Source organism: Amia ocellicauda, chromosome 14 (genome assembly GCF_036373705.1).
Source record: "Amia ocellicauda isolate fAmiCal2 chromosome 14, fAmiCal2.hap1, whole genome shotgun sequence".
NCBI lineage: Eukaryota > Metazoa > Chordata > Actinopteri > Amiiformes > Amiidae > Amia > Amia ocellicauda.
In genome coordinates this window covers 7,684,571-7,708,221 of record NC_089863.1, presented here as the reverse complement: position 1 = coordinate 7,708,221, position 23,651 = coordinate 7,684,571, and the positions used below count along the sequence as shown (strand labels likewise).

The window sequence follows — 23,651 nt, the reverse complement described above, 5'->3', positions numbered from 1 at the left end:
TAGATTTGCTTTTTCCTAAATGGATGAGAGGAGATAATCCCCCGAATGCTTGCCATCTTATCTCTCAGGGCATGTCACTGCCTAAAAGTGACTATGCTGCTGTAGTGCACGTTTATTTATAGTTTTTAATGTTTAATTATATATGTACAGTATAATGATATATAATATAGTCTATATTAGCAAAATATAAATATATAATGTTTGCAATTCCTAATTCCCAATGTGAGATTTAACTAGCTCAGCAAGTTTCCTAATTAATCAAATTCATATAATCAGAATAATATGTATAAAAAAGTGGCTAAATCTATACAATATACACAAGTATACAAAGAAAAGTTGGTTATTATTAGGATTAGGATATTAGGATATCTTTATTTAAATACATGTTGCCTGTAATAAAATATCGATATGCCTGTCGAATTTCATTTATCGATCATAATCAACTGCAAAACTGTTATTAATTACAATTAATAAATAAATTAAGTCATTTTACACCAACTCAGCCGTCGCTGCTGCCCAACCATCTTTCATTTTGCTAGGAAGTTATTTAGGTCCAAACTTGGTTAAAATAGTAACATTTTTCCCCAAGAACCAAGGGAGAACTTGAAACCAAAAGTGTCCTTCAAATGGCTGGCTGTGTTAGGAGCACTTACATACAGTTAGGTCCATAAATATTTAAACAGTGACACAATTGTCATAATTTTAACTCTGTATGCCACCACAATGGATTTGAAAGGAAACACTCAATATGTGCTGTAAGTGTAGACTTCCATCTTTAATTTGAGGCTAGTTACATCCAAATTGGGTGAACGGTGTAGGAATTACACACATTTTTATATGTGGTCCCCCAAATTTTAGGGGCTCAAAAGTATTTTGACAAACTAACATAATCATGAATTAAATTGTGAGTTTCAATACTTGATTGCAAATCCTTTGCTGTCAATGACTGCCTGAAGTCTGGAACCCGTAGACATCAGCAGATGCTGGGTTTCTTCTCTGGTGATGCTCTGCCAGGCCTGCACTGCAGCTGTCTTTAGTTCCTGCTTGTTCTTGGGGCGTGATGGTGCAGATGACAAATTCCTGTTGTAGATTTCACTTTTTTATTTTATTTTTAGGTTTCTACTTGTATGGGATTGCTTTTGTCAGCTTTTAGTGAAGGTGAACAGTTTTCTGAAATTCAATGTCCAGTTTGACTCTGGATGTACTTTCCCTAGGAAGAGATGATTTACAATCCATGTTGAAGAGAGTAAATTCATGAGCAAATTACCAGGCAGAAATATTCTCTCTCTCTCCAAAAATACAATATCTAGATTTGACTGTGTGAAAGGGCAATGCTACAAAGCTTGAGCAGTATTTTTCTTCTCATAATTAAAACAACAACTATGGTTTTCAGAGACCTTTTGGAATTTCAAACAGGTTGTTTAACTGCCCTATAGTAATCAATATCCAATTATTTAATGTATTGCTCTCAGCCTCTACTTCCTAACTTTTCCTGGGTGTCCTAACTTTCACATCATATTCAGGTTCTGTTTTGTGATTGAGGTTGTTGTATACATTACAGGGACAATTGCACAGATTATGGTTTGGAGATGAGAAGTAGGATGTTGTGTATTTATTGTCCTGCAGCCCCAAGAGACTGATTTAGATCCACAATAAGCCACCGATTCTCGAATCCTTTAGTTTTATTCATCTGTATTAGTTATTCTATCACCGCACAATATATGCATTAGTATGTTGGTGTATATGGCCAACTTTAATTTAAACATGGTTGTGTTAGTAATACATTGTTTTCATTATTATTCAGACAATGCCGAAAAATATTATTAATTACCGGGAAAACATAAATCAGAAACTATACAGTACATTTAAGATATACAATGCATGCTTATAATTTCAAGACAGAATAATAATTAAAAGTTTAACTAAGGAGCACATGAGGTCTCACAAAAGAAACATTGCACTACATTTTGCAACAACATGTAAGTATTTAACACCATCACCTTTTTCTACAGTCGATTTGTTCTGTGAAAATGTCAGCATTTGAAGAAACTGCTTAGAACACCCTTGGAATAGACAGATATAGTAACTTTGTTAAATTCTCCTACGTATCGGGACGGTTCTGTTGTTTCGACCCCCCTGAGACCAGTTGAAACATTCCTTTGCAAGGGTTGATGGAGCAAGCAGGAATGAAATCAATTCAATGCATGAAATAAATATTGGCAGAAGCCCCCTGTTGCTGCATCCATTAAAAATGACACTTGGGCAGCGCGAAATCACAATCACACACATTACTAATTTGTGTAATTTCACCCTCGACACATTTCTCCATTCCAGTCGAGACGTTTGAAAATGGGGATAAGATTTTGATGCAACAGCTTGGCTGCGCGGCCACTTTTATCTTCGTTTTCGGCAACTGTAAAGTGTCGGGCATGTTCAGTCGGTTACAATGCTCAATTCATGTTTTTTCCCTTAATTGATCAAAGCCCGTATATACACCACCTTCTGGCTTTATTTGCCATTTAATTTGTTACTTTACCAGTATACAGAATCAAGTTGTGCCTAAACCAGCTTTTGTGACATCACATCTGCCGGGTCCGCAGTCTCATCTTTCTTTAAATGTTGTTTTATTGAATTTCCACCATTTGTTAATGAATGTGTTAATTTCTTGATTATTACTTGTTTTAGATGAGGTGGAGTGGCCACAGAGACACCTGTAGGATAATAGATGAATTAAAAAAGCTACTCAGGGAAAATGCAGGGCCCTACACAGACGACATCAAAAGTAAAAACCAAAGGATTTCCCCCTCGTTGCTTGGTTTATATCTATTTATTATATAATACAAATATGTTCAGAAAAATCTTCATAACACATTTGAAAATCTCTGATTGTGAATCAAAACCCTCTTAATAAGTAGAAACATACATCAATTAGCATTTATATAGGATTGATTGTTCATTTACAGGAGATAAACAATGACTTTCCCATACATAAGCCACAAGCTATACAAAATAAGATGCATCAGATGAACAATAAGTCAAATATGTTACCAGTTTTTGTTCATTATTTGCATTCCTGTCGGTTTCAGTTAAGTAACAGTGTTATCAGCCCGATGATGAGAATGCATTAACAATAAGAATAATGAAGAATAGGAATAGGACTGTGACTGAAATAAATACGTTTCAGGAATGTGTATTGATTTTATTTTCCACTGTATTCGCACAAACACAAACCTCTGACTCCCTGGCAAACGGCATGGATTGCAACTCAGCATAAAAATAAATTAAAACTAAAATGCTAGGAAATAGCAGTTTGCACACACAGACATTTCACCAATGTGTCCTGATTGATTGTTAAATAAATATTACATTCCTTTAATCTAAAATCCAGCACTGTGCGGACGGTGAATTTGTGTGCTGCCGAAGTAAATGAGACGAACTGTATACGTAAGTGCTGTCACCAGTCCAGCTGTTTTCAATTAATTTTCCTTTAAGCGTGTTTCTGACCTGACACTCATCAGCCGAATATGGTTCCACTCTGTTTAAATAACGCAATTAGGTGCTGTCGTATGCAACATTTCCTGTTTGTTTTGCACATTATAAATACACGGGGTGACGCGATAGTGTAATGTCTTCGGTAACAAAAACAAATGCATTAAAAAGTGCTCCCTCTGGTTCCCATGTGTAGTTACAACCACACCTCTATACAATTGCACAAATTAATGTCATGAATATTTATTGAAGTAGGTTTTTTTTTCAATTTCACCCTCTAATTGCAATGTGTTTATGAGGCTACATTTCTTAGGTTCACTACACTATCCACTCTAAACAAAAGAGTTTTTCAAATTCAAGACTGATGTCATTTTATGATGCAATTCCTCTTTTTTTCAACAAACATGTTTGTTACCTGATCTACACATATCTGGAGCATTATTATAGCATGATTAACAATAATTACAGCAAGGTAGATATGTTTTGGTTCCTACTTCCTGGTGATATACTCCGTACACATCACAATCAGAGAAAGACATCTTCCTTAAACAAAAGCAACACAGTTTTTTGTTGCAACCAAACTCTCATTTACTTTAATTGATTAATTGAATTTATTGAACCCTTAATGTAACTAATAATTTTCTTAAATTTGACTTTTTAACTTGTGTATCTGATAAAAAAGTTGTTTCCTTAATAAGTTCCTTATACATTTGTATACTTAAAAGCCCTACTGTTTACAATAATTAAAAGGAAATTAGTGAAATTAAGGGTTAAGTAATTAATTAAGTAATTAAGTAATTGAGAGCTCGGTTAGAACAAAAAACAGCAGGTTAGGGGGTCCTCCAGGAGCAGGGTTGGGAACCCCTGCCCCAATGTAATGTAAACTGAACAATTCCAACAAAAGATGCCGGCTAGCATTGAGACCTCATCTTGTGTTTTGTAATACTTTTATTCTCATACAATCAGAATGCTTTCTGAGCTGCTGCACTATGCCAGCGGCAGTTTTGGCAGGTCACTGTGCATGTTGCTGTATGTTGGCAGCTCACTCCTCACAGATAGGAACAACTTCCGATTCCTGCCAAGGCTTTCGTGATTGACAATAGGGGGACCGTTGGGTTCATACTGAGATACTTTCCTTTATTTCCCAGCGCTTAATCAGGCAGGATCACCGATTATAGCCGCTGTAACCACCTGCTGCTTTATATCTCATCAAATTGGGGGTCCAGGATTCGAGCAGTGGGCGTGGGTACTTAGTTTCATATCGAAACCTGAGTCTTTAAATTAGTGTTCCATCTGGTTTGTCTTCATCCCTTTTTCATGCATTTGACTGCACTGGATTTCCTAATTAAAATAATCGCAGAATATCTCAGTTTCTTAAAGATGAAATGTTGCAAATATCTGTCAAATGTACTTCTTGTTGCGGCAATTAACTCCTGTTAGTAACAGCGAGGAGCGAAGTCATGTAATGGGTGGCTGTCATCCTGTCAGGGGGTTTGATTTCTGATTTATAATAGGATCACAGCAAATTAACCATTACAGGTCAGTTTCTCTTCCGAATATACTGGCAAAACAGCAAACCAGATGTACATCGTTAGTCTAATTCCATTCAGAACAGCCAGACATATAGGCCCTGCTGTTGTGGAGACACACAATAAGAGTTTGTAATATAAATGATTGTGTTCATGAGATTTCTCTCCTCCCCCCTCTTTTTTGGCTGCTTTTAATCCCTGTTAAGTACAGTCCCCATGCATCTCCCAGGAGATGTTATCTATGATTGGATATGATTTATAAACCTCTCCATTCGAGAGCATACGCACCAGGTCCAGATTGAAAATGTCTGCTATAATTATTCCCAGAGATCTATGTGGAGAGAACGGAGTCATTAGGTCCTTTAGCTTTTAAATTGCGTCTTTCTTGGGGGGCCAGTGAGAGCCAACGCATGCAGATGGGGGTCTGTCTCTTCAAATGAATATCCAGGCCAGATATGGGGTTTTGATTTCATTTCTCTTCTCCTTCTCTCTCTCTCTCTGAGCGTTGTCTGTGTTTTCCTTTCTCGGCTTCCTCGTCGCATTCCTCTTTTTTACTTCCTCTCCCTCGTTCCTGTTTCCTTGTCTTTCTCTTCCACGTCCCCCCCATCCACCCCGTCCCCCTCCCACTCTGCCAGCCCGTTTGTCAGGGCAGCTGTGCTCAGAAGGGCAAGAGCGAGGCGGGCGATGCTGTGCCAAGGGAAAGGACACAGGATTGAAAGTGCTCGCTGTCGTGCAAAATGCCTCTCTGTTCTCCAAGAATCTAGGCTGCTCTCTCTACATGTGTTTCCAGGGGAGGTTTTGGTTGTCAGGCTCATGCTTGCCACGTCAAAAGAATTGGTTGTATGAAAGCAGGAGGAATGTTGTCCGGATGAAGTGCTTGGTCACTCGATTGTAGGCTGTGGTTGTCGGTCGTATTCAAAATTATTTTAAAGCAAGGACGTAACCTGGATTGGGTGGACACAGCAACCTGTTTTCGGAAAGCATGTCGCCGGTTTAATGGACTCCGCCAGCAAACAACGTGTGAATTAAACAACAGTCTACATTAGATTCATCCAGGGGGCTTTTTTTGTAAGGGTGACAGGTCACAAATAGGGGCCGCAGTGTGCAGAGTGTTTCAGAAGCAATTAACACATTTGGAAAAGTGAAAATGCGAGGTGCCAAAATCCGAGCCAGCGTTCACAATGAGCAGTGGCCAATTTAAAATGGACATGGGCAGGCCATTACCGAAGAGTGGCTTTTGCTCTGCAGACATATGGAGGATTGATGTTGAATTTTTAAAGCAGGCTCTCTCAGCACGGTTGTTAATACTTAAAGACAGATGAACACTCCAACTATACTCACACCCGCGTGTTTTTGGTTCCCCCTCAAGTATTGGATTAATTGAAATCATTTATTCTAAGAATTATCATCATTATTTCAAAAGCAGTGACAAAACTTCCCAATGCTCATTGAACAGAATGACAGTGACAATAGCAATTACTAAAGAGGGAAAGATGCTTTTATTGGAGCTGGCTTGGGACGCTCAACTTATATTGTTCCGATATTGTTCCAGCGAAATTTCTCTGGCTGCCATCGGTGCAGAAGTGGGCCGCCATCACACCTCACTGTGTAAGGGAGACACATAGAGATTGAGGACAGAAGCCCAGTCAGGAAACCTTCAGGGAGACCAGCGGTAGCGTTGCTCTGGACAGACCATTGACCTCGACAGGAGACAGATTGTGTTGCCCCCCAGGACCATACACTCTACCACAAAAAGCAACGTAGTCATCAAGGTGATCTCGGATGACCACGCCGAATGAGGACAGGGGGAGAGCTAGGGCTGAGCGTTGCTAATTCGGTTTTAATGCCTTGCTGTAACTGAAAATCATATTCAAGGGATTCAGGGGGATCGTCTTCTGTATAATCTTTCTGACCTTTTCTAGAGACTTAGTGAGAGAAAAATGTGAGCTTCAGGGGAACGGATCTTGGCTGGGATATAGTCAAAACTGTGACCCACTCAGTTACAGAAACTCAGTGGTGGCTTCATGTTTAGTATCTTTTCTTCTGCTTTTAAAGATATCCGCTCTGATATACCGGCATGCAGTTATTAGCTATTAGTGGGTGGGTCGAAGTTTTGATTTGATCTGGCCCTAAAGCATGGTGTGCCCATGTTTATAGGAAGTACAGTCAATACAGTGACGTCTGAAGTTTAGATAGATGTTAGTCAGAACAAGGTTGTTCCTTTTCTTAAGGGTGTTGACAGATGGGGACACAGTGAACACGTTAAGCATTGAGGTCTGAATTTCCCATATAAACTGGTTATTCTAGTCAATAGATAATGGGGTACTGATTGCTGAATAAATGCAGATAAGTACCTCAAGAATTTTGTAATAATTTGGAAGCCCTACTATTGATATCGCATGTATTTACTACGGGAAGCAATATTTACAATTATTGTGAAAGTGTGCCAAGGCAGCTCTATTAATTGTGTCATAGACAACCTAAAACAAGTATATGGTATTGATATTGACTATAACTTTGTGTTTTTGCAGGATACATTATTATTGAGGATTGATTGATTGAGAGATAGATGTCGATTTCAATAGCTCCGTATCTCGATTTCTATTTCGATACACTACATGCAAGGTGAGGGCTACGGAGGGAACACAATTGTATGGGAAAAGGTGGAACTATCACATGCATACATGATTTTCATTGAAACGTGTATTCTGCATTTAATGGAACCCTGCAATAATTCACTCCGTTGTTCATGTGTTTTTCTTTTTACTAGAACTGACACAACACATGTCAGCAATCGCTTGTCTCTGTCGGGACAGTACAACGGGAGAAATGCAGTTTTTTTTTATTATGTCTTTATTATGTCTTTACCAAGACATCAGAACATCAGTCGGATTAGGGGACTGCATTTTGCCAAATCAACATTACCGTGGATTTTGTACTAAGGAAGGCCAGTCACGGTGCAAACATCCCTTTATTTGCGTCTGTTGTGCTGAGTGGCAAAACAACAACTCGCATGTACTAAGAACAAATATGTGGACGGTCACACAATACTGATTTAAATATATTTAATAACGTCTCTGCGTGAGAAGCATTGCGTGACATTGGAGGAAATAAATAGCAGCAGCCGAATTGTGCTCAGACTACTACAGCACAGTAGCCACAGCTATAGAAATATGGAGGAGGGTATTGGGATTGGGAACAGCAGCAGAGTCACGTCCTCAGTGTGTCATCTGCGGTGACGTTCGGACTAATGACAGCTTGAAGCCTTGACAGCTAAGGCATATGACCCGCTGCACATTAATTGAATAAAGTACTTATGCTGACATCTATCTAGTGGAATATTTGGTTGAATAATGGATACTTGTTTATAGAGTCATGTTTTGGATGTTTATTTGTCAAATGCGATTTGAAGTAAAACATTTTATGGTGGGTAAAATAAAAAGCCCTGTTTTAGCTCAGTAATCGTGTGGCTGGCGAGTCTGTACCTGTTCTGGATTTGTCCTCTTGATCGTGATGTTGAAGTGTTTCTCCCACATTGCCTTTTAAAAGGATTGCTGATTCCCAAGCAGTTATGATTAGTTGAACTGATCTGAGGATTGGCCAACATTTGCATTTCACTCTGCTGAGAGATTAAAAAAAAAAAAAAAGCACTGAACAAAAATTGTGCCTGCAGTGTCCTTCATTGAAACTGGGAATGGAAAAGATTCCTTTCCCGATGAAGAGAAAACTACAGCCCGGGGGTAATATATGCAACCACTCACACACTGCTCTTTTAACAATAGCACTTTTATTCAACTTTCTCCGACTCTGCCGACCTGGTCGATGTCGACAAGTGAGTTTCCCAGCTCTACCCCTCTGCTGTTTACTATGACAGGCAGGTCAAAGGCAACTGCTGTTGAACACAACAGACTGAGTCTAACATTTGAGACTAACTGTCACTCTCATCCCTCTTGAAGCAGCATGGAGATAGTAGCGACGAGCCCAGTCAGGTATTTGTCAGGTCCATATGGAGCTAAGAAAGTGAGACAGATGAATGTTAGAAAAAGCATCACGGATCATCACACAAATGTATCTCTGCGGGTGACATTGCCTTTGCCATCCAAGCCACAGATCTGCAACAGGACCACACAGACAGAATCCAGTGAGAGGGATTCACAGGTGGCACGGCTCTCTCTCTCACTAACTGTCACACAGGGCCCAGCTCCTGCACCCATCCAAGCTCACCAGAAAGCTCTTCATTATCAGTGGCTTTCTGAACTCCATATGACCGTTCATCCAATCATATCAATTCCAGGTTTTCCCGTAGCCACATTCAGCTGTATTTGGCCACAAATCGGTGCCGCCCGGCCAAAGAAATGTGTGTACACCGTTTAGTTTTTTCCGAATCTGCCACTCTCTCGTCTGACACGGCAACACCCACCAGTCGACAGTTTGCCTTTACCCCCCCCCACCCCCACGTCAACAAACCAGAAACAGACCACCATGCCTACACCAATTTCTGCGGAAAACCCTGAACTCCATTTGCAATTGAATGAACTCTGTGTCACGCAAGTTTTGCTGTCTCTCCTTATGGGAAGTCACATAATACTACAAGGTGATTTTGCTTATGTTTTTCTTATTTATTTGTTTATACATTTAGAGTTTTCCTTTATTCATTGAGTATGTGTAAGGGGCTCATTTGGTATATAATGAGCATGTTACAAAGTGACGCCACCCCTCAGTAAAAGTAACACAGTGTGGAGCTTTTGGTGTAGAGGGTCAGCAGCTCTGACCTCAGATGGCTACATATGAAGTTATTGGAAGTAAGAGAAAATTGTTGTCCACTTGAGGTGACTTACGACTTAATCAAAATGTTTGATCTTCGTGTTCTTTGATACAATTTAAGGTTTTAAGTTACCTTCCACAATAGCTACAACTTAGACATCATCTTAATGTATCCTTCACAACACACACAGAATAGCCATTATATTCGGTGTATATTAATGTTAGGTAATTACTGTGATATAAGCAACGCAACAGTGTCCACACAGTTAGAGAAAAAGCCTTTGCTCAGGGAAACAGTACTTAACCGAATGGCGATCCAATTAAATCCAGCCGTTGTGCAATTATGAGAATTGTGAAACTGCCGTGCAGCACGCTAATGTGAGAGCGCAACATCCTGCTGTCGTTAGTTATAACTGTTCATTAAGTGATTACCTTTAACACCCGGCGCCCTCGGGAGAAAAAGCACAACAGGAAACAATTCCAGATACCAGGGAGGATCGCATTCTACCTTGTCACAGCCAGTAAGGGGTGTCAGTATATGTTCACCGAATATGAAGGCATGTGCGAGCTTCATCGCTGTGTTTCAGAGGGACATCTGACGTGTGTTCAGCAGCAGGAGAGGGAGGGAGTGCGCAATCTCACATGCGTCTGAGCGCTAAAAATAGAGCCCAACCGACACCTCCTGGGACCAGCTATGCCAGTTCGCATGTGCCCCCAGCTGCCTCTTCCTGGCATCTCACACGTAGAGCCAAATATGTAGGGTCCCCATGTTTTGTTTTTTTGTATCCGACAATACTTCCTCCATCCAGTTTTATGACGTGACAGCCTGAAAAGCTGAAACGTCAACCGCAATAAAACAAAAGAACAACATCGATACATTGTTTGGTCTGCAAAGCTTTTCCTTGCTTTCCTTTATTATGGATACACTAATGGGATGTACATGTAATCCCAGACGATGGCAGGAAAGCATACACGTCCGCTTCTCTGTAGAAATTCAAGTGCATCAGTATTTGATCTACCTGTAATCTTTAGAAGTACGCAAATTGCGTCACAACCCGACGTGCCTTTTTCGGCAGTTTCCCCCATTAGTAGAAACGTATAGTAATCCCATGTGTCCCGGTCGGATTAATTTCCTAGTGCTGAGTCACCCAGAGAACAAGATTAAAATCCCACCCAAATATAAAAATATTATAGAAACAATCAGTTATGTAACGTGATTAAAATAGGCGGACTTTTATAAGTATGCTTCCATCATATAACCGTCCAATTCCTGTCTTTAAAATCACATTAGAATAAAAATCTCCCTGTGGGGGGATCAGAGTGGCATGATGTTTTTTTTTTTTTTTTATCTCACTTACAGTCCCGAATTTTCATTGCAAGTTAAACCCTGTCTAGAAAATCTTAACAGCAGATTTGCTTTAAATAGAAATTGACCCTCTTATTACACACTTTAACAGGATCAGATTACCTGTTAGAAGGATGTCGGTATTGAATAATTTTCTTAGTCTGTTTTATTGCCTTCTAACAAATTCTATCAAGAGGCACTTTCATACCTAAATTAGAACAGTGTGTGTACATGTTGCATCTTCCTAAGGTTAAACACGGACACAGTGAAAAGGAAAAAATAATAAAATCAATCCATCTTATTTAACTAATGGGGGATATGAGAAATTTACAGCACACAGGCTTCACGTTGGAATCTAAAAGTGGCAACTGTAAAAATGAGATGCAAATGAACGAAGGATCAGGGATGAGCAATTAACATAATGTGTTAGTCCTGTATCTCAATTAGAAATAAGGCAAAATGGGCTCAGAGGCTTAGACAGCACATGAAGACAAAAACAAGTAGCTTGTTTGGAAATTAACAGCTTTCTGCACTTAATTGATAAAACCGAATTGGGTTACATACTGTTTAAATGGTTCCCCATTTAAAATCCATGTAGGCCTACAGGTATTTATAATGTTATGTTCGTGACTTGTTTATGATTCAATGCAATGGCTTCATTAGGTCTTGTGAACATCTACTACTAAATGGTCTATTGAATTATCTTTAATTTCGTACCTATACTATATAATTTGTGCACCGCTTCCCTACACATATCCAGAGTCCCAACTTCATGTACTTTATTTTGTCTGGATTAGCATGATTAATTTAATCAGTGAATACTAACAGTAAACACCTTGGGGTGTATAGGAGCAGTGTGTACAATTTAGAATTCAACGAACCACAAAAATGATTCAAAACTAAGTTGAACCTCACAACAGATTTTATTGGTTCTTAAACTCAGCTTTCTTGTAATTTTAACAACGCCGCCAGTACAACACAGCTTGATTAAGTGCATATTTCTGTGTATATGTATTGGTGAGAGATACAGATTGTACTTTCAGGAGATTTAACAGGAAACAAACCAGTAATGTGTGATAATTATATGAGCAACAACTAGAACATTATATTCTTGGAATGAATCCTGATGAAAATACACACAGTGCGCGTACGCCGTCAAAAAATGAAAAACCCCTCACACTATGAAGGTTTCTTGTTTGCTGTATTCCTTTGCAGACCCTGATATTTAAAAACTCCTACTCATATACTTCAAAAAATTGATGAACATGCAGCTTCCTAAATCAGGATGGACCACCGTGCGTTTCCTGAACCCTATGGCCAAGACCCCATAATGTGACAAATGCGAATTTTGTGTTTTTACGTGACCTTTACGCTCTTAGGCCGCATTGCAATCTCCCCGTTGTCATGTAGTCTGCCTAGTTAAACCACTTATTGAGTAATAATAAAATGACTCAACCTGTCCAAACCACTCATATATATGTGTGTTTGCTGTAATTTCTCCTGTTGTGACACAAAACGTGACAAACGGATTACAGAAAAACAAAAAGCAAAATCAGTTCAATCTCATCACGGGATGTTTATTCAGATGAGCGAGTCTGACACACCCCCCCTCCACCCCAACCCGTGAACACAAAAAGATGTGAAAGTGATGCACGTCCGATATAAAATTAATATTTATCCGCTGAAAAGTAATCTGTTCTCTTCCTATTGCAATTGCTCCACCGGGTACAACTTTTCGACTGAGTCAGCAAGATGCCGCGGCCTCAGTCAGAAGCTGTGCATGAGCTGAAGCAGGGGAGTGCGAGATACATAACCGTCTTGTTTTTCCTCCTGTCAAGTTGAGCCGTGGACGTCCCTCAACATCTCCACATCCTCGGGAAATTCATTACATCGGAGTATTAGCTGTGAGGCTAAATACTCCACTTCACTTGTACTCGTGTCTTGCCCCATCTCACTTGGGATTGAATTGAATTACACCGTGTGAAGTGTGGGGGACTGGTGCACTGTTCTTCTGCTCAGTGATGAGAAATTGTTTCTGTTAGCTGACGGCATTTTCTGTTTCCCAGGGAGTGTGTGTGTGTGTGTGTTTTATTTTTTCCGCTGACCAGGCTTGTCAGCCGCTGACACAAACTCGCATGAATCAGCCGTCAGTTCAATCAATCGATAAATCATTCCACTGGTCTTTTAATTTATAAAGTGCGTCTTATCCCTAGCATGAAAAGGTACTGCGATTGTTACGCTACACAACAGAGTGAGGGGGAGGGGGGGACTTTAAAAACAATAAAGCATTCAATGTCAGACAATGATTCATAGCTGATTAAAAGCTGTGTTTAAGGAACTGGTATTCCGTTTTTTTTTATATTTACATGCTGAAAATGTCTCCCACAGGGTCATATGGGTCCACAGCATAGTGGCTGAGTGTAGCGAGGAAATAGCAGGGGAGAAAGTGGATGGTAAATATGAAGGAGCCTTTCAAAGCTCAATGCCAGGATCTTAAAGGTCTTGCGGCCTCTTTTCAAAAACTTCAATACAAGGTATCAGTGGTCTGAGAAGATTTTATGTGATTCTTGTTCATCAAACATCTGTTACAAAACATTTTGTTCATCAAGTACGCCCCTTTAGAGAGTCATAAATCTGCTATACATAGCAACTAGTACAAGGCAAGCGACTGTGTGAATAGAAGTGCACGGAAAAAGTCGTTTTCAAGTCATTTAAATATAACCAACTACATTAAAGAATGGGAATTGTATGCAGATTACGCTTCAACATACCCTTGAGGCGGTATCTCATATCCAGACCATATTCACTGGAAGATATTAACTTAACGAGGCATCCTGTGTGTGTTAACATTTCCGATAAAGAAGCTAATGTATTTGAAAGTGCTGAGAGTACCTGCATTAAAAGAATAAGACAACTGGGTGTATTGTGCGGCAAAGACAGCATAGTCAACCTTAAATAAAATACATATATCATAACCAGTTTCATAAACCTATACACATTAAGCTGCTTTTTAATGTAGAAGAAATAAACAAGACACGTATATAAACTCACCAAGTGTGCAATGTGGAACCGTTTGATTGTGGCACTATGAGGCTAAATACGATTATTGAGCAGATTGTGCAGAAGTTTCATACTTCATCAGAAAGAAGGACTAACCCACTGATCACCTTACAGAATAAAATTAAAACTAATATATCATATTATGGGACTCCCCGGCCGGTGGCAACTTCTGGGACCCAGGCTCGAGTCCAGCCTTGGTTATCCGTAGAGTGCCTGTCATTGACAAATTAAGCACTGAGCGCCTTTATATACTGTCATAAAAGGTGTGCAAACCAGGTGATGTGACAGCTTGATAATTAATCATTTTAACACGCATTATTTGAGTATTCGATTTAGTTTTGTGTGTTGCTTCATTCCTGCAAGGCAATGCCGGCTATTTAACAGCATTTAGTGAAGCCCTCTCTGAGCAAGCCACATTGTGAAGGTTCGAGCAATTCTTCAATATACAAATGCATAGGTCTCAATTAGGGACACAGATACAGTCCCGGCATCTATTCCTTGAGACGCATCTTGAACTGAGGAGATAATGAAGGGGAGGGGGTGAGAGCAGATTATAACTTCCACCCCAAGGGCTCCTTCACATTGAAATGGCAAGCGACGGAGTGAACGGGGCCAAATGGCCTCGTCTCAATTAAAATTGGATATACAGTGAGGGAAAAAAGTATTTGATCCCCTGCTGATTTTGTACGTTTGCCCACTGACAAAGAAATTATCAGTCTATAATTTTAATGCTAGGTGTATTTTAACAGTGAGAGACAGAATAACAACAAAAAAATCCAGAAAAACGCATTTCAAAAAAGTTATAAATTGATTTGCATGTTAATAAGGGAAATAAGAATTTGATCCCCTATCAATCAGCAAGATTTCTGGCTCCCAGGTGTCTTTTATACAGGTAACGAGCTGAGATTAGGAGCACTCTCTTAAAGGGAGAGCTCCTAATCTCAGCTCGTTACCTGTATAAAAGACACCTGTCCACAGAAGCAATCAATCAATCAGATTCCAAACTCTCCACCATGGCCAAGAGCAAAGAGCTGTCCAACGATGTCAGGGACAAGATTGTAGACCTACACATGTCTGGAATGGGCTACAAGACCATCGCCAAGCAGCTTGGTGAGAAGGTGACAACAGTTGGTGCGATTATTCACAAATGGAAGAAACACAAAATAACTGTCAATCTCCCTCGGTCTGGGGCTCCATGCAAGATCTCACCTCGTCGAGTTTCAATGATCATGAGAACGGTGAGGAATCAAATCAGAACTACACGGGAGGATCTTGTTAATGATCTCAAGGCAGCTGGGACCATAGTCGCCAAGAAAACAATTGGTAACACACTATGCCATGAAGGACTGAAATCCTGAAGTGCCTGCATGGTCCCCCTGCTCAAGAAAGCACATGTACAGGCCCGTCTGAAGTTTGCCAATGAACATCTGAATGATTCAGAGGAGAACTGGGTGAAAGTGCTGTGGTCAGATGAGACCAAAATCGAGCTCTTTGTCATCAACTCAACTCGCTGTGTTTGGAGGAGGAGGAATGACCCCAAGAACACCATCCCCACCGTCAAACATGGAGGTGGAAACATTATGCTTTGGGGGTGTTTTTCTGCTAAGGGGACAGGACAACTGCACCGCATCAAAGGGACGATGGACGGGGCCATGTACCGTCAAATCTTGGGTGAGAACCTCCTTCCCTCAGCCAGGGCATTGAAAATGGGTCGTGGATGGGTATTCCAGCATGACAATGACCCAAAACACACAGCCAAGGCGACAAAGGAGTGGTTCAAGAAGAAGCACATTAAGGTCCTGGAGTGGCCTTGCCAGTCTCTAGACCTTAATCCCATAGAAAATCTGTGGAGGGAGCTGAAGGTTCGAGTTGCCAAACGTCAGCCTCGAAACCTTAATGACTTGGAGAGGATCTGCAAAGCGGAGTGGGACAAAATCCCTCCTGAGATGTGTGCAAACCTGGTGGCCAACTACAAGAAATGTCCGACCTCTGTGATTGCCAACAAGGGTTCTGCCACCAAGTACTAAGTCGAAGGGGTCAAATACTTATTTCCCTCATTAACATGCAAATCAATTTATAACTTTTTTGAAATGCGTTTTTCTGGATTTTTTTGTTGTTATTCTGTCTCTCACTGTTAAAATACACCTACCATTAAAATTATAGACTGATCATTTCTTTGTCAGTGGGCAAACGTACATAATCAGCAGGGGATCAAATACTTTTTTCCCTCACTGTATGTTCTTATCTCCCGATACCAACTGCAAAAGATTGACGGGGTTGGAAATCGAGGAACCGGTTCCCCAGTGAGATTGACAGGGGGTTGCAACCGACTTACATAAAACGATGAGGAATGAATGGCACAACGTTGTACGATAGGCGAAGCAAATGATGGCTGTGATTGCTAATGAGGGAGGATATTTTGAGGGGAATTTCTTTGGAGAAGGTTTAAATGTTGTTGTTGTAACTCAACCCGATATAAAATGGTTCCTCTTGTCTTTCAGTGAGTTTGTACGGCATACACATGACTTTTATCACTGTATACATGTAAGCATGTGCATTATTGTATTATATCCAGCTATCGCTGCTTGTGGTAACAAACGGATGTGAAACCCGGACCCTGTAAGAAATAGAGGAAGTTGTCGAGCTTAAACCAACCGGAGACGGAGAAACGAATTGGTTGGAGTGATTTGCAGTGAAAGTCGAAAGAGTTTATTGCATCTAAGATGTGATAGACACCAAACCCCAGGGAAATAAGAAGATTATCTGAAACTTGTGCTAATATGTTTAAGCTTGATCTGATGTAGTTTTTTGAATTTAATCTCCTGCTTTTCAAAACCAGTCTTTGCCCTTGGATCTGTTCCTAGAAAGCAGGTGTTTTCTTTCTATGCCAACAATGCAGTCAAAGATGAAAAAAATAAACAGTTTTGAACACTAGTTTAATGTATAATTTAGTAAATATAACATTGTTTATTTCGTGTTGTGCTCAGATAAATGTGTCTGACAAATTAAATAATTGTAATAATTAAACTGTGGATTGGACAGTACTGGCCTGCAATTACGGCATGGATATCATGTTGATTACTTTCTAAAGGGGCAAAGCCAACTATTGGTGTTGCAAACAAAGGTATATTACCTGGTTAATGATTGTAGAACATAATATTAATCTGTAATGTTTTGGGAGTGTTTTTTTATGATAGTGATACGTGAAGTAGGTTTCCATTTTGTAATTTGCTTCCAATGAATTGTCTTTTATATAAATATCTCCTTTATGTATGAACCCCCATATTAGAGAAAGCCAATATAATGCATGTATTTTTAATTAATCTTAATAGGGGGGGAAAGAACATTTAAATTAAAAGAAAAACATGCCAACTGCTATAATGTTATAGTTACATTATTGTTGTTTATAAACTGCAAGATATGACCGATCTAGAGAACATCAACAATCACACTTGTAATTATATCATCTAAGTTTTTATGACTTGGAACCAAACAACCAGCAAAAAAGCCTCTCGTACCACAGTGCTACAACACCAGTTTATAACAAACAAATAAAGAAAAACACATGAGCGATGGGATCCTAGATGGTTATACTTACGTCACAAAAAGCAGTACCCTAAACCGCTAAGGTCGTGATGTCTTGGTGAAGACCTGAAGAACTTAAAAACCGAACCCTAACGCTCAAGGTTCACTGTTGTGTAAAGGGTTTTTATAGCCGCAGAACTGTCTGCTCTGACCTTTAAGATCCTTTAAGACATGCTCAGTCTTCTTCAGTTGGAAAAATCCTCTCTGCTGCTGACATCTGTAGATTTGACACCCACCGAAACACACATTCGAATGGTGGAAACGTCATTCCGTCTGAGGACTCGAGGAGAGAACTGCCAAAGAGCAGATGAGCGTTGTTCGACTCGGGGGAGTAAACAACAGCGAGGGAAACAGGTACAGCCGGGGAAGGATATGTCAATAATGTGTTTTGTCTCTGCTGTTTCGTTTAAGGTACTGTGCAGTGTACGCTCTCTGTTAGACGTGCAGCAAAGCGTGAATGCAAGCCCATCGCCCTCGAGTCTTCATTATGAAATGAGCCGCAGCTAGTATCACTCAGGTTTATGGGCTATATGAAGTAGAAGTAAGTCATATTATTTAAATGCAGCACGCTACAAGTAAGCCTGGGAAACAAATTCTTCTGACAGGACCGCAGAGAGATACACTGAGCTGTAGGAGCTACATCCCAATGATGACCTACTCTGTCCTGCCTTGCCTACACCCTGATGCACAGCCCACCCTGACACGTCCAATAGTCCACACAGATCCTGTTGCACTGCCTCACCGAGATTCGCAGTTAACTACAAATAAAGAGCTATTGATTTTCAACGGGCAGCACATGATTTTTAATGATAGCAACCTTCTCAAGTATGTGCGCGTAAGGGAGAGAAATAGAAATGAGACGCGAGGGAGTTTCATTTTACTCTTCTTGCTTGAAAGCGCAAATGGGAAAACAAAATGTTCTGTGTCTTAGCAGGTGAGCGAGATCTTTTAAATGTGTGCATTTGGTTCTGGTTCTTCAGCGCTCTGTTTAGTACCTAGACGATCTTGCATTGACAGTGCTTTGAGTCTAAGAATTAACCTTGCTTGTGGTATTTTGTCAGGAACATCTAAAAATATTTATTCAGGCTTTCTACTGTTAACACTGTGGTTGTTGCTGCTTCAAAGAAGTCTGATAGGACAGTTTCCTATCTAAAATAAGCTCTGGATATCTCCAATAATACCATATACAGATGGCTGACAAATTAAAGGAAAAACCTGAAAAATTAGTGTAGGAACATAATTAATGCAGATGCCTCCAAACAGGTGCACTGTATGATACAATTAAGCAATTAACATCCTATCATGCTCTATGGCATGTATACAAATGCTGAGCAGGACCAGTTGACCTCGATTTTGGATCAAGATGGCAAGAGGAAAGGATCTAAGTGACTTTGAAAGAGGGGTCATTATTGGGGCACTATAGGCACTGGTCTACAGAGATGTGGGAAAAAGTGATTTGGTCAGATGAGTCATCCTTCACCATATTCGTGACAAGTGGGCAAGTGCATGTGTGGCGACACCAAGAGAACGGTACAGGCCTGACTGCTTGACCCCTACAGTGAGGGGGTCCGGAGGCTCTGTTATGGCATTTTCCTGGCATGGTTTGGGTCAGAACCCCAAATGAGGGAATATCTTTTGGAAGAATGGTGTTCATCCCTCCAGTAGAATCCAGAGACTTGTAGAATCTGTGCCAAGAGCATTGAAGCCTTACACACTATGGCCCAACACCTTACTGAGACACTTTATGTTGGTTTTCCTTTCATTTGTCACCTATCTGTATATAACAGATTCAGTGACTGCAAACAATACTTTTACAGCAGAGTGATCATTAATTTACTCTGTGGAGGCAGCATTTTGTAAAGCTAGATGATTCAGTTATTTAAACGTGTCAGTTTATGATGTAGACTTTTCTGACCTCTTTCAAAAGTTGCATTATGGAGATCACAAGTGGAAACTTCTAAATTGGGTTGCATTATACAGATTTAGTATGAACTCCCTAGATTTTAAATAATGTATGAAGATAAATACAGGCCTGTGCATTAATTTACATTAAATATAGACTATCCATGGTGTACTGTACATTTACAAGAAAATAGTCATCACAAACCAGGACAAATGTGCCTGCAATGCACAGCTTTTAACAGCGGAAAAACACATCTATTTTTTTCCACAGAAAAATGAACTTCCGACCCGACCATTTTGAAGAGCTGAAACGAGCCGATTAATTGCACAATTTGTATAATTTATGCAGCATATCAAGCCATTTTGCATTGCTAAGGACTGGCAATGAAGCAATTAGTATTCATTTTCACCACGAAAAGAATTGTGAAAAAGTTGGCGGAGAGAGCAATTCTACCCGGTAGCAAGTGTGAGGGCTCTTGTAAGCCGAGGTGACAGGTCGAGAGATGTTGAGACAAAGTTATCATAATCTACCAGGAAGGAGCCGATCTCAATGGGTCCTTATGTATTTCTATGAAAATACCACCTATTGAGTAAAGCAAGTGCATTGCCATGGGAGAGAAGTGGTAAATCCAGGTACCAGACCTTGACCCTCATAGTATAGTATGTAAAGCTCTGGATCTGGCTACCAGATTCCCTCAGTTTGAATATTTACACCCATAAACCTGGTCTTCAGGTGGGCAGGACAGGGGGGGAGATAGAATAAAACCATTTGTGGACAAATGCACAGCTAGGATTTTTTAAAAGCAGTGGGAAATGAAAAAAGAACAGACAGGCAAAAAGAGACATGCAAAACATTTTACATTTGTAGCTTTCTCTTGCAAACCATCTCTATTTATTTAATTCTCCATATCTATAGTTCTATTGCTAATTGAAATCAATAACGTTGTAATGAGATGCTGAACAACATCAACATGAGTCATCAGTGGCTTCCATTACAACATGTAGCTTTGAAGTTGGTTGTTTATTATTTTGATATTGAATGTTTTGTTTGTGTTTCTTGATAAAGTAATTGCTATGTACAAGTGCAAGGACATAGTAGTTTACATTCTATGTTTAATCAAAAGCAAATCTAATCATATGGTTCGGAATATATATTAGCTATACTGAATCAAGCATTGAGATTTTAAATCATAGCTTATTTAACAGAAGTCTGATGTCGTTGTGCAATAAAGTGGGTGAGATGCACCTTGGCTTAAGTTGTTGAAGCATGTCAGAATCAAATAATCTTTATTCTCAAATTAAATAAACTCACAGTTAAGTTGTACACTTTATAATCCGCACAGTGAACAGAATAAAGGTGGAAAACTAAATAAAAAAACAATAATTTATGTCTAACCGCTTCTCTGTTACAGTGGGGGAAAAAAGTATTTGATCCCCTGCTGATTTTGTACGTTTGCCCACTAACAAAGAAATGATCAGTATTTAATTTTAATGGTAGGTGTATTTTAACAGTGAGAGACAGAATAACAACAAAAAAATCCTGAAAAATGCATTTCAAAAAACTTATAAATTGATTTGCATGTGAATGAGGGAAATAAGTATTTGACCCCTTCGACTTAGTACTTGGTGGCAAAACCCTTGTTGGCAATCACAGAGGTCGGACATTTCTTGTAGTTGGCCACCAGGTTTGCACACATCTCAGGAGGGATTTTGTCCCACTCCTCTTTGCAGATCCTCTCCAAATCATTAAGGTTTTGAGGCTGACGTTTGGCAACTCGAACCTTCAGCTCCCTCCACAGATTGTCTATGGGATTAAGGTCTGGAGACTGGCTAGGCCGCTCCAGGACCTTAATGTGCTTCTTCTTGAGCCACTCCTTTGTTGCCTTGGCTGTGTGTTTTGGGTCATTGTCATGCTGGAATACCCATCCACGACCCATTTTCAATGCCCTGGCTGAGGGAAGGAGGTTCTCACCCAAGATTTGACGGTACATGGCCCCGTCCATCGTCCCTTTGATGCGGCGCAGTTGTCCTGTCCCCTTAGCAGAAAAACACCCCCAAAGCATAATGTTTCCACCTCCATGTTTGATGGTGGGGATGGTGTTCTTGGGGTCATTCCTCCTCCTCCAAACATGGCGAGTTGAGTTGATGCCAAAGAGCTTGATTTTGGTCTCATCTGACCACAACACTTTCACCCAGTTCTCCTCAGATTCAGATGTTCATTGGCAAACTTCAGACGGGCCTGTACATGTGCTTTCTTGAGCAGGGGGACCTTGCGGGCGCTGCAGGATTTCAGTCCTTCACGGCGTAGTGTGTTACCAATTGTTTTCTTGGTGACTATGGTCCCAGCTGCCTTGAGATCATTAACAAGATCCTCCCGTGTAGTTCTGGGCTGATTCCTCACCGTTCTCATGATCATTGAAACTCCACGAGGTGAGATCTTGCATGGAGCCCCAGACTGAGGGAGACTGACAGTTATTTTGTGTTTCTTCCATTTGCGAATAATCGCACCAACTGTTGTCACCTTCTCACCAAGCTGCTTGGCGATGGTCTTGTAGCCCATTCCAGCCTTGTGTAGGTCTACAATCTTGTCCCTGACATCCTTGGACAGCTCTTTGGTCTTGGCCATGGTGGAGAGTTTGGAGTTTGGAGATCTCAGCTCGTTACCTGTATAAAAGACACCTGGGAGCCAGAAATCTTGATAGGGGATCAAATACTTATTTCCCTCACTGTACTATATTGAACCTATCCTATTGAACTTCTGATGGAGCTGATGTTGCAGTATGTATAATATTTCCATGCAGAAAGACAAACCCGTCACAACAAATAAGCATTTATGATTTCTGTAATTTCTAATTTAAAAGAAGGAAAAATATCGTGGTGTTTGCATACATTTGTTTGCATGTTTTTTCCCCAGCCTTAAAATACCCATATTGTCTTTCCTGTCCCAGACGAAAGAGATTTGTTTCTTTTAATCTGTCGGCGTATGACATTCCTTTTAGGCCAGGAATTAGTCAATTTTCCCTGCTTTGTACTATTTCTAGAGCAGTCGTGCTTTGACCAGCACTGAACACAAAATCCCATCTAAGTTTTTTGTTACAAAATGCAGTGTGATGTTTCAAAACTGTCCAACTGAGCTAAATAGTGGACTAAAAAAAGGAACACATTACCATGATCTTTAAACGTGAGTAGTCCACATCTTTAATCTTGTTTTTGTAAATGCCTCTCTAACACGGTAAATAAACATTATTTACTGTTCTAGTAAATAAACAAACAAATACATTCACACAAAGAATGACAGAGTGAATTTTTTCCACCTGCTGATGAATCAGGAATTCAAGTTTCAAATAAATTCATTTGGGAAGGTGACAGATCCCAGTCTTCAGATAAATGATTGTATGTTAATCTGTAAACAAGAAATAGTATCAGTTGAGCCTGGTAAGCAGCCAACAGACAGCTGAGTCCAGCTTCCTTTCCAACTATCCAGAGCCCTGGTAATACAGCAAATCCCACATTGATCGTACTGAAAACTTTCCTTAGGTATAACACACAATTGTACATTATGGGTGTATGGGGATATGAGTTATTAATGTTTAACATTATTAAAAATGTTTAGGGGCGAGTGGGATCAACACTGCATAGTGGGTATCTGTGGCAAGCACACTGAGATGCGTAGACAGAAAGTATACTAAAACACAAACAGACACATATATGAGTTAAACTGTACAACTTGAACTAAATTCTTACTTGTCCACAGAAATAAAATGTAACATATTCAAAGTACAATAGTTACTATTAAACAGTTGCTATTCTTGTGGGCTAAAATAAAGGTGCGATTGTTACTGCTGTTTTGAGGATTGTGCATGATACAAACTGAACATTTCCCAGAATATGTCCCAAAATTCCACTTCCCCACCGAAAGGTGTGTGTGCTTCCTTCATTTAAAGATCAAATAGTATTATTATCCTCGCCTGATACAT

The 23,651-nt window shown here is 40.0% G+C and overlaps 1 protein-coding gene and 1 long non-coding RNA gene across 2 annotated transcripts in view; one reads left to right on the top strand and one right to left on the bottom strand.

Annotated features, from left to right (window-relative positions):
• Positions 1 to 23,651, top strand: part of nlgn2a (neuroligin 2a) — a 172,207-nt gene that overhangs the window by 30,907 nt on the left and 117,649 nt on the right. The window lies entirely within an intron of this gene.
• LOC136768009 (uncharacterized) lies at positions 8,784 to 10,418 on the bottom strand. The gene is made up of 2 exons (XR_010821933.1): positions 10,215 to 10,418; positions 8,784 to 9,030 (listed from the first exon to the last, which is right to left on the bottom strand). It is a non-coding gene; the product is annotated as an uncharacterized LOC136768009 (long non-coding RNA).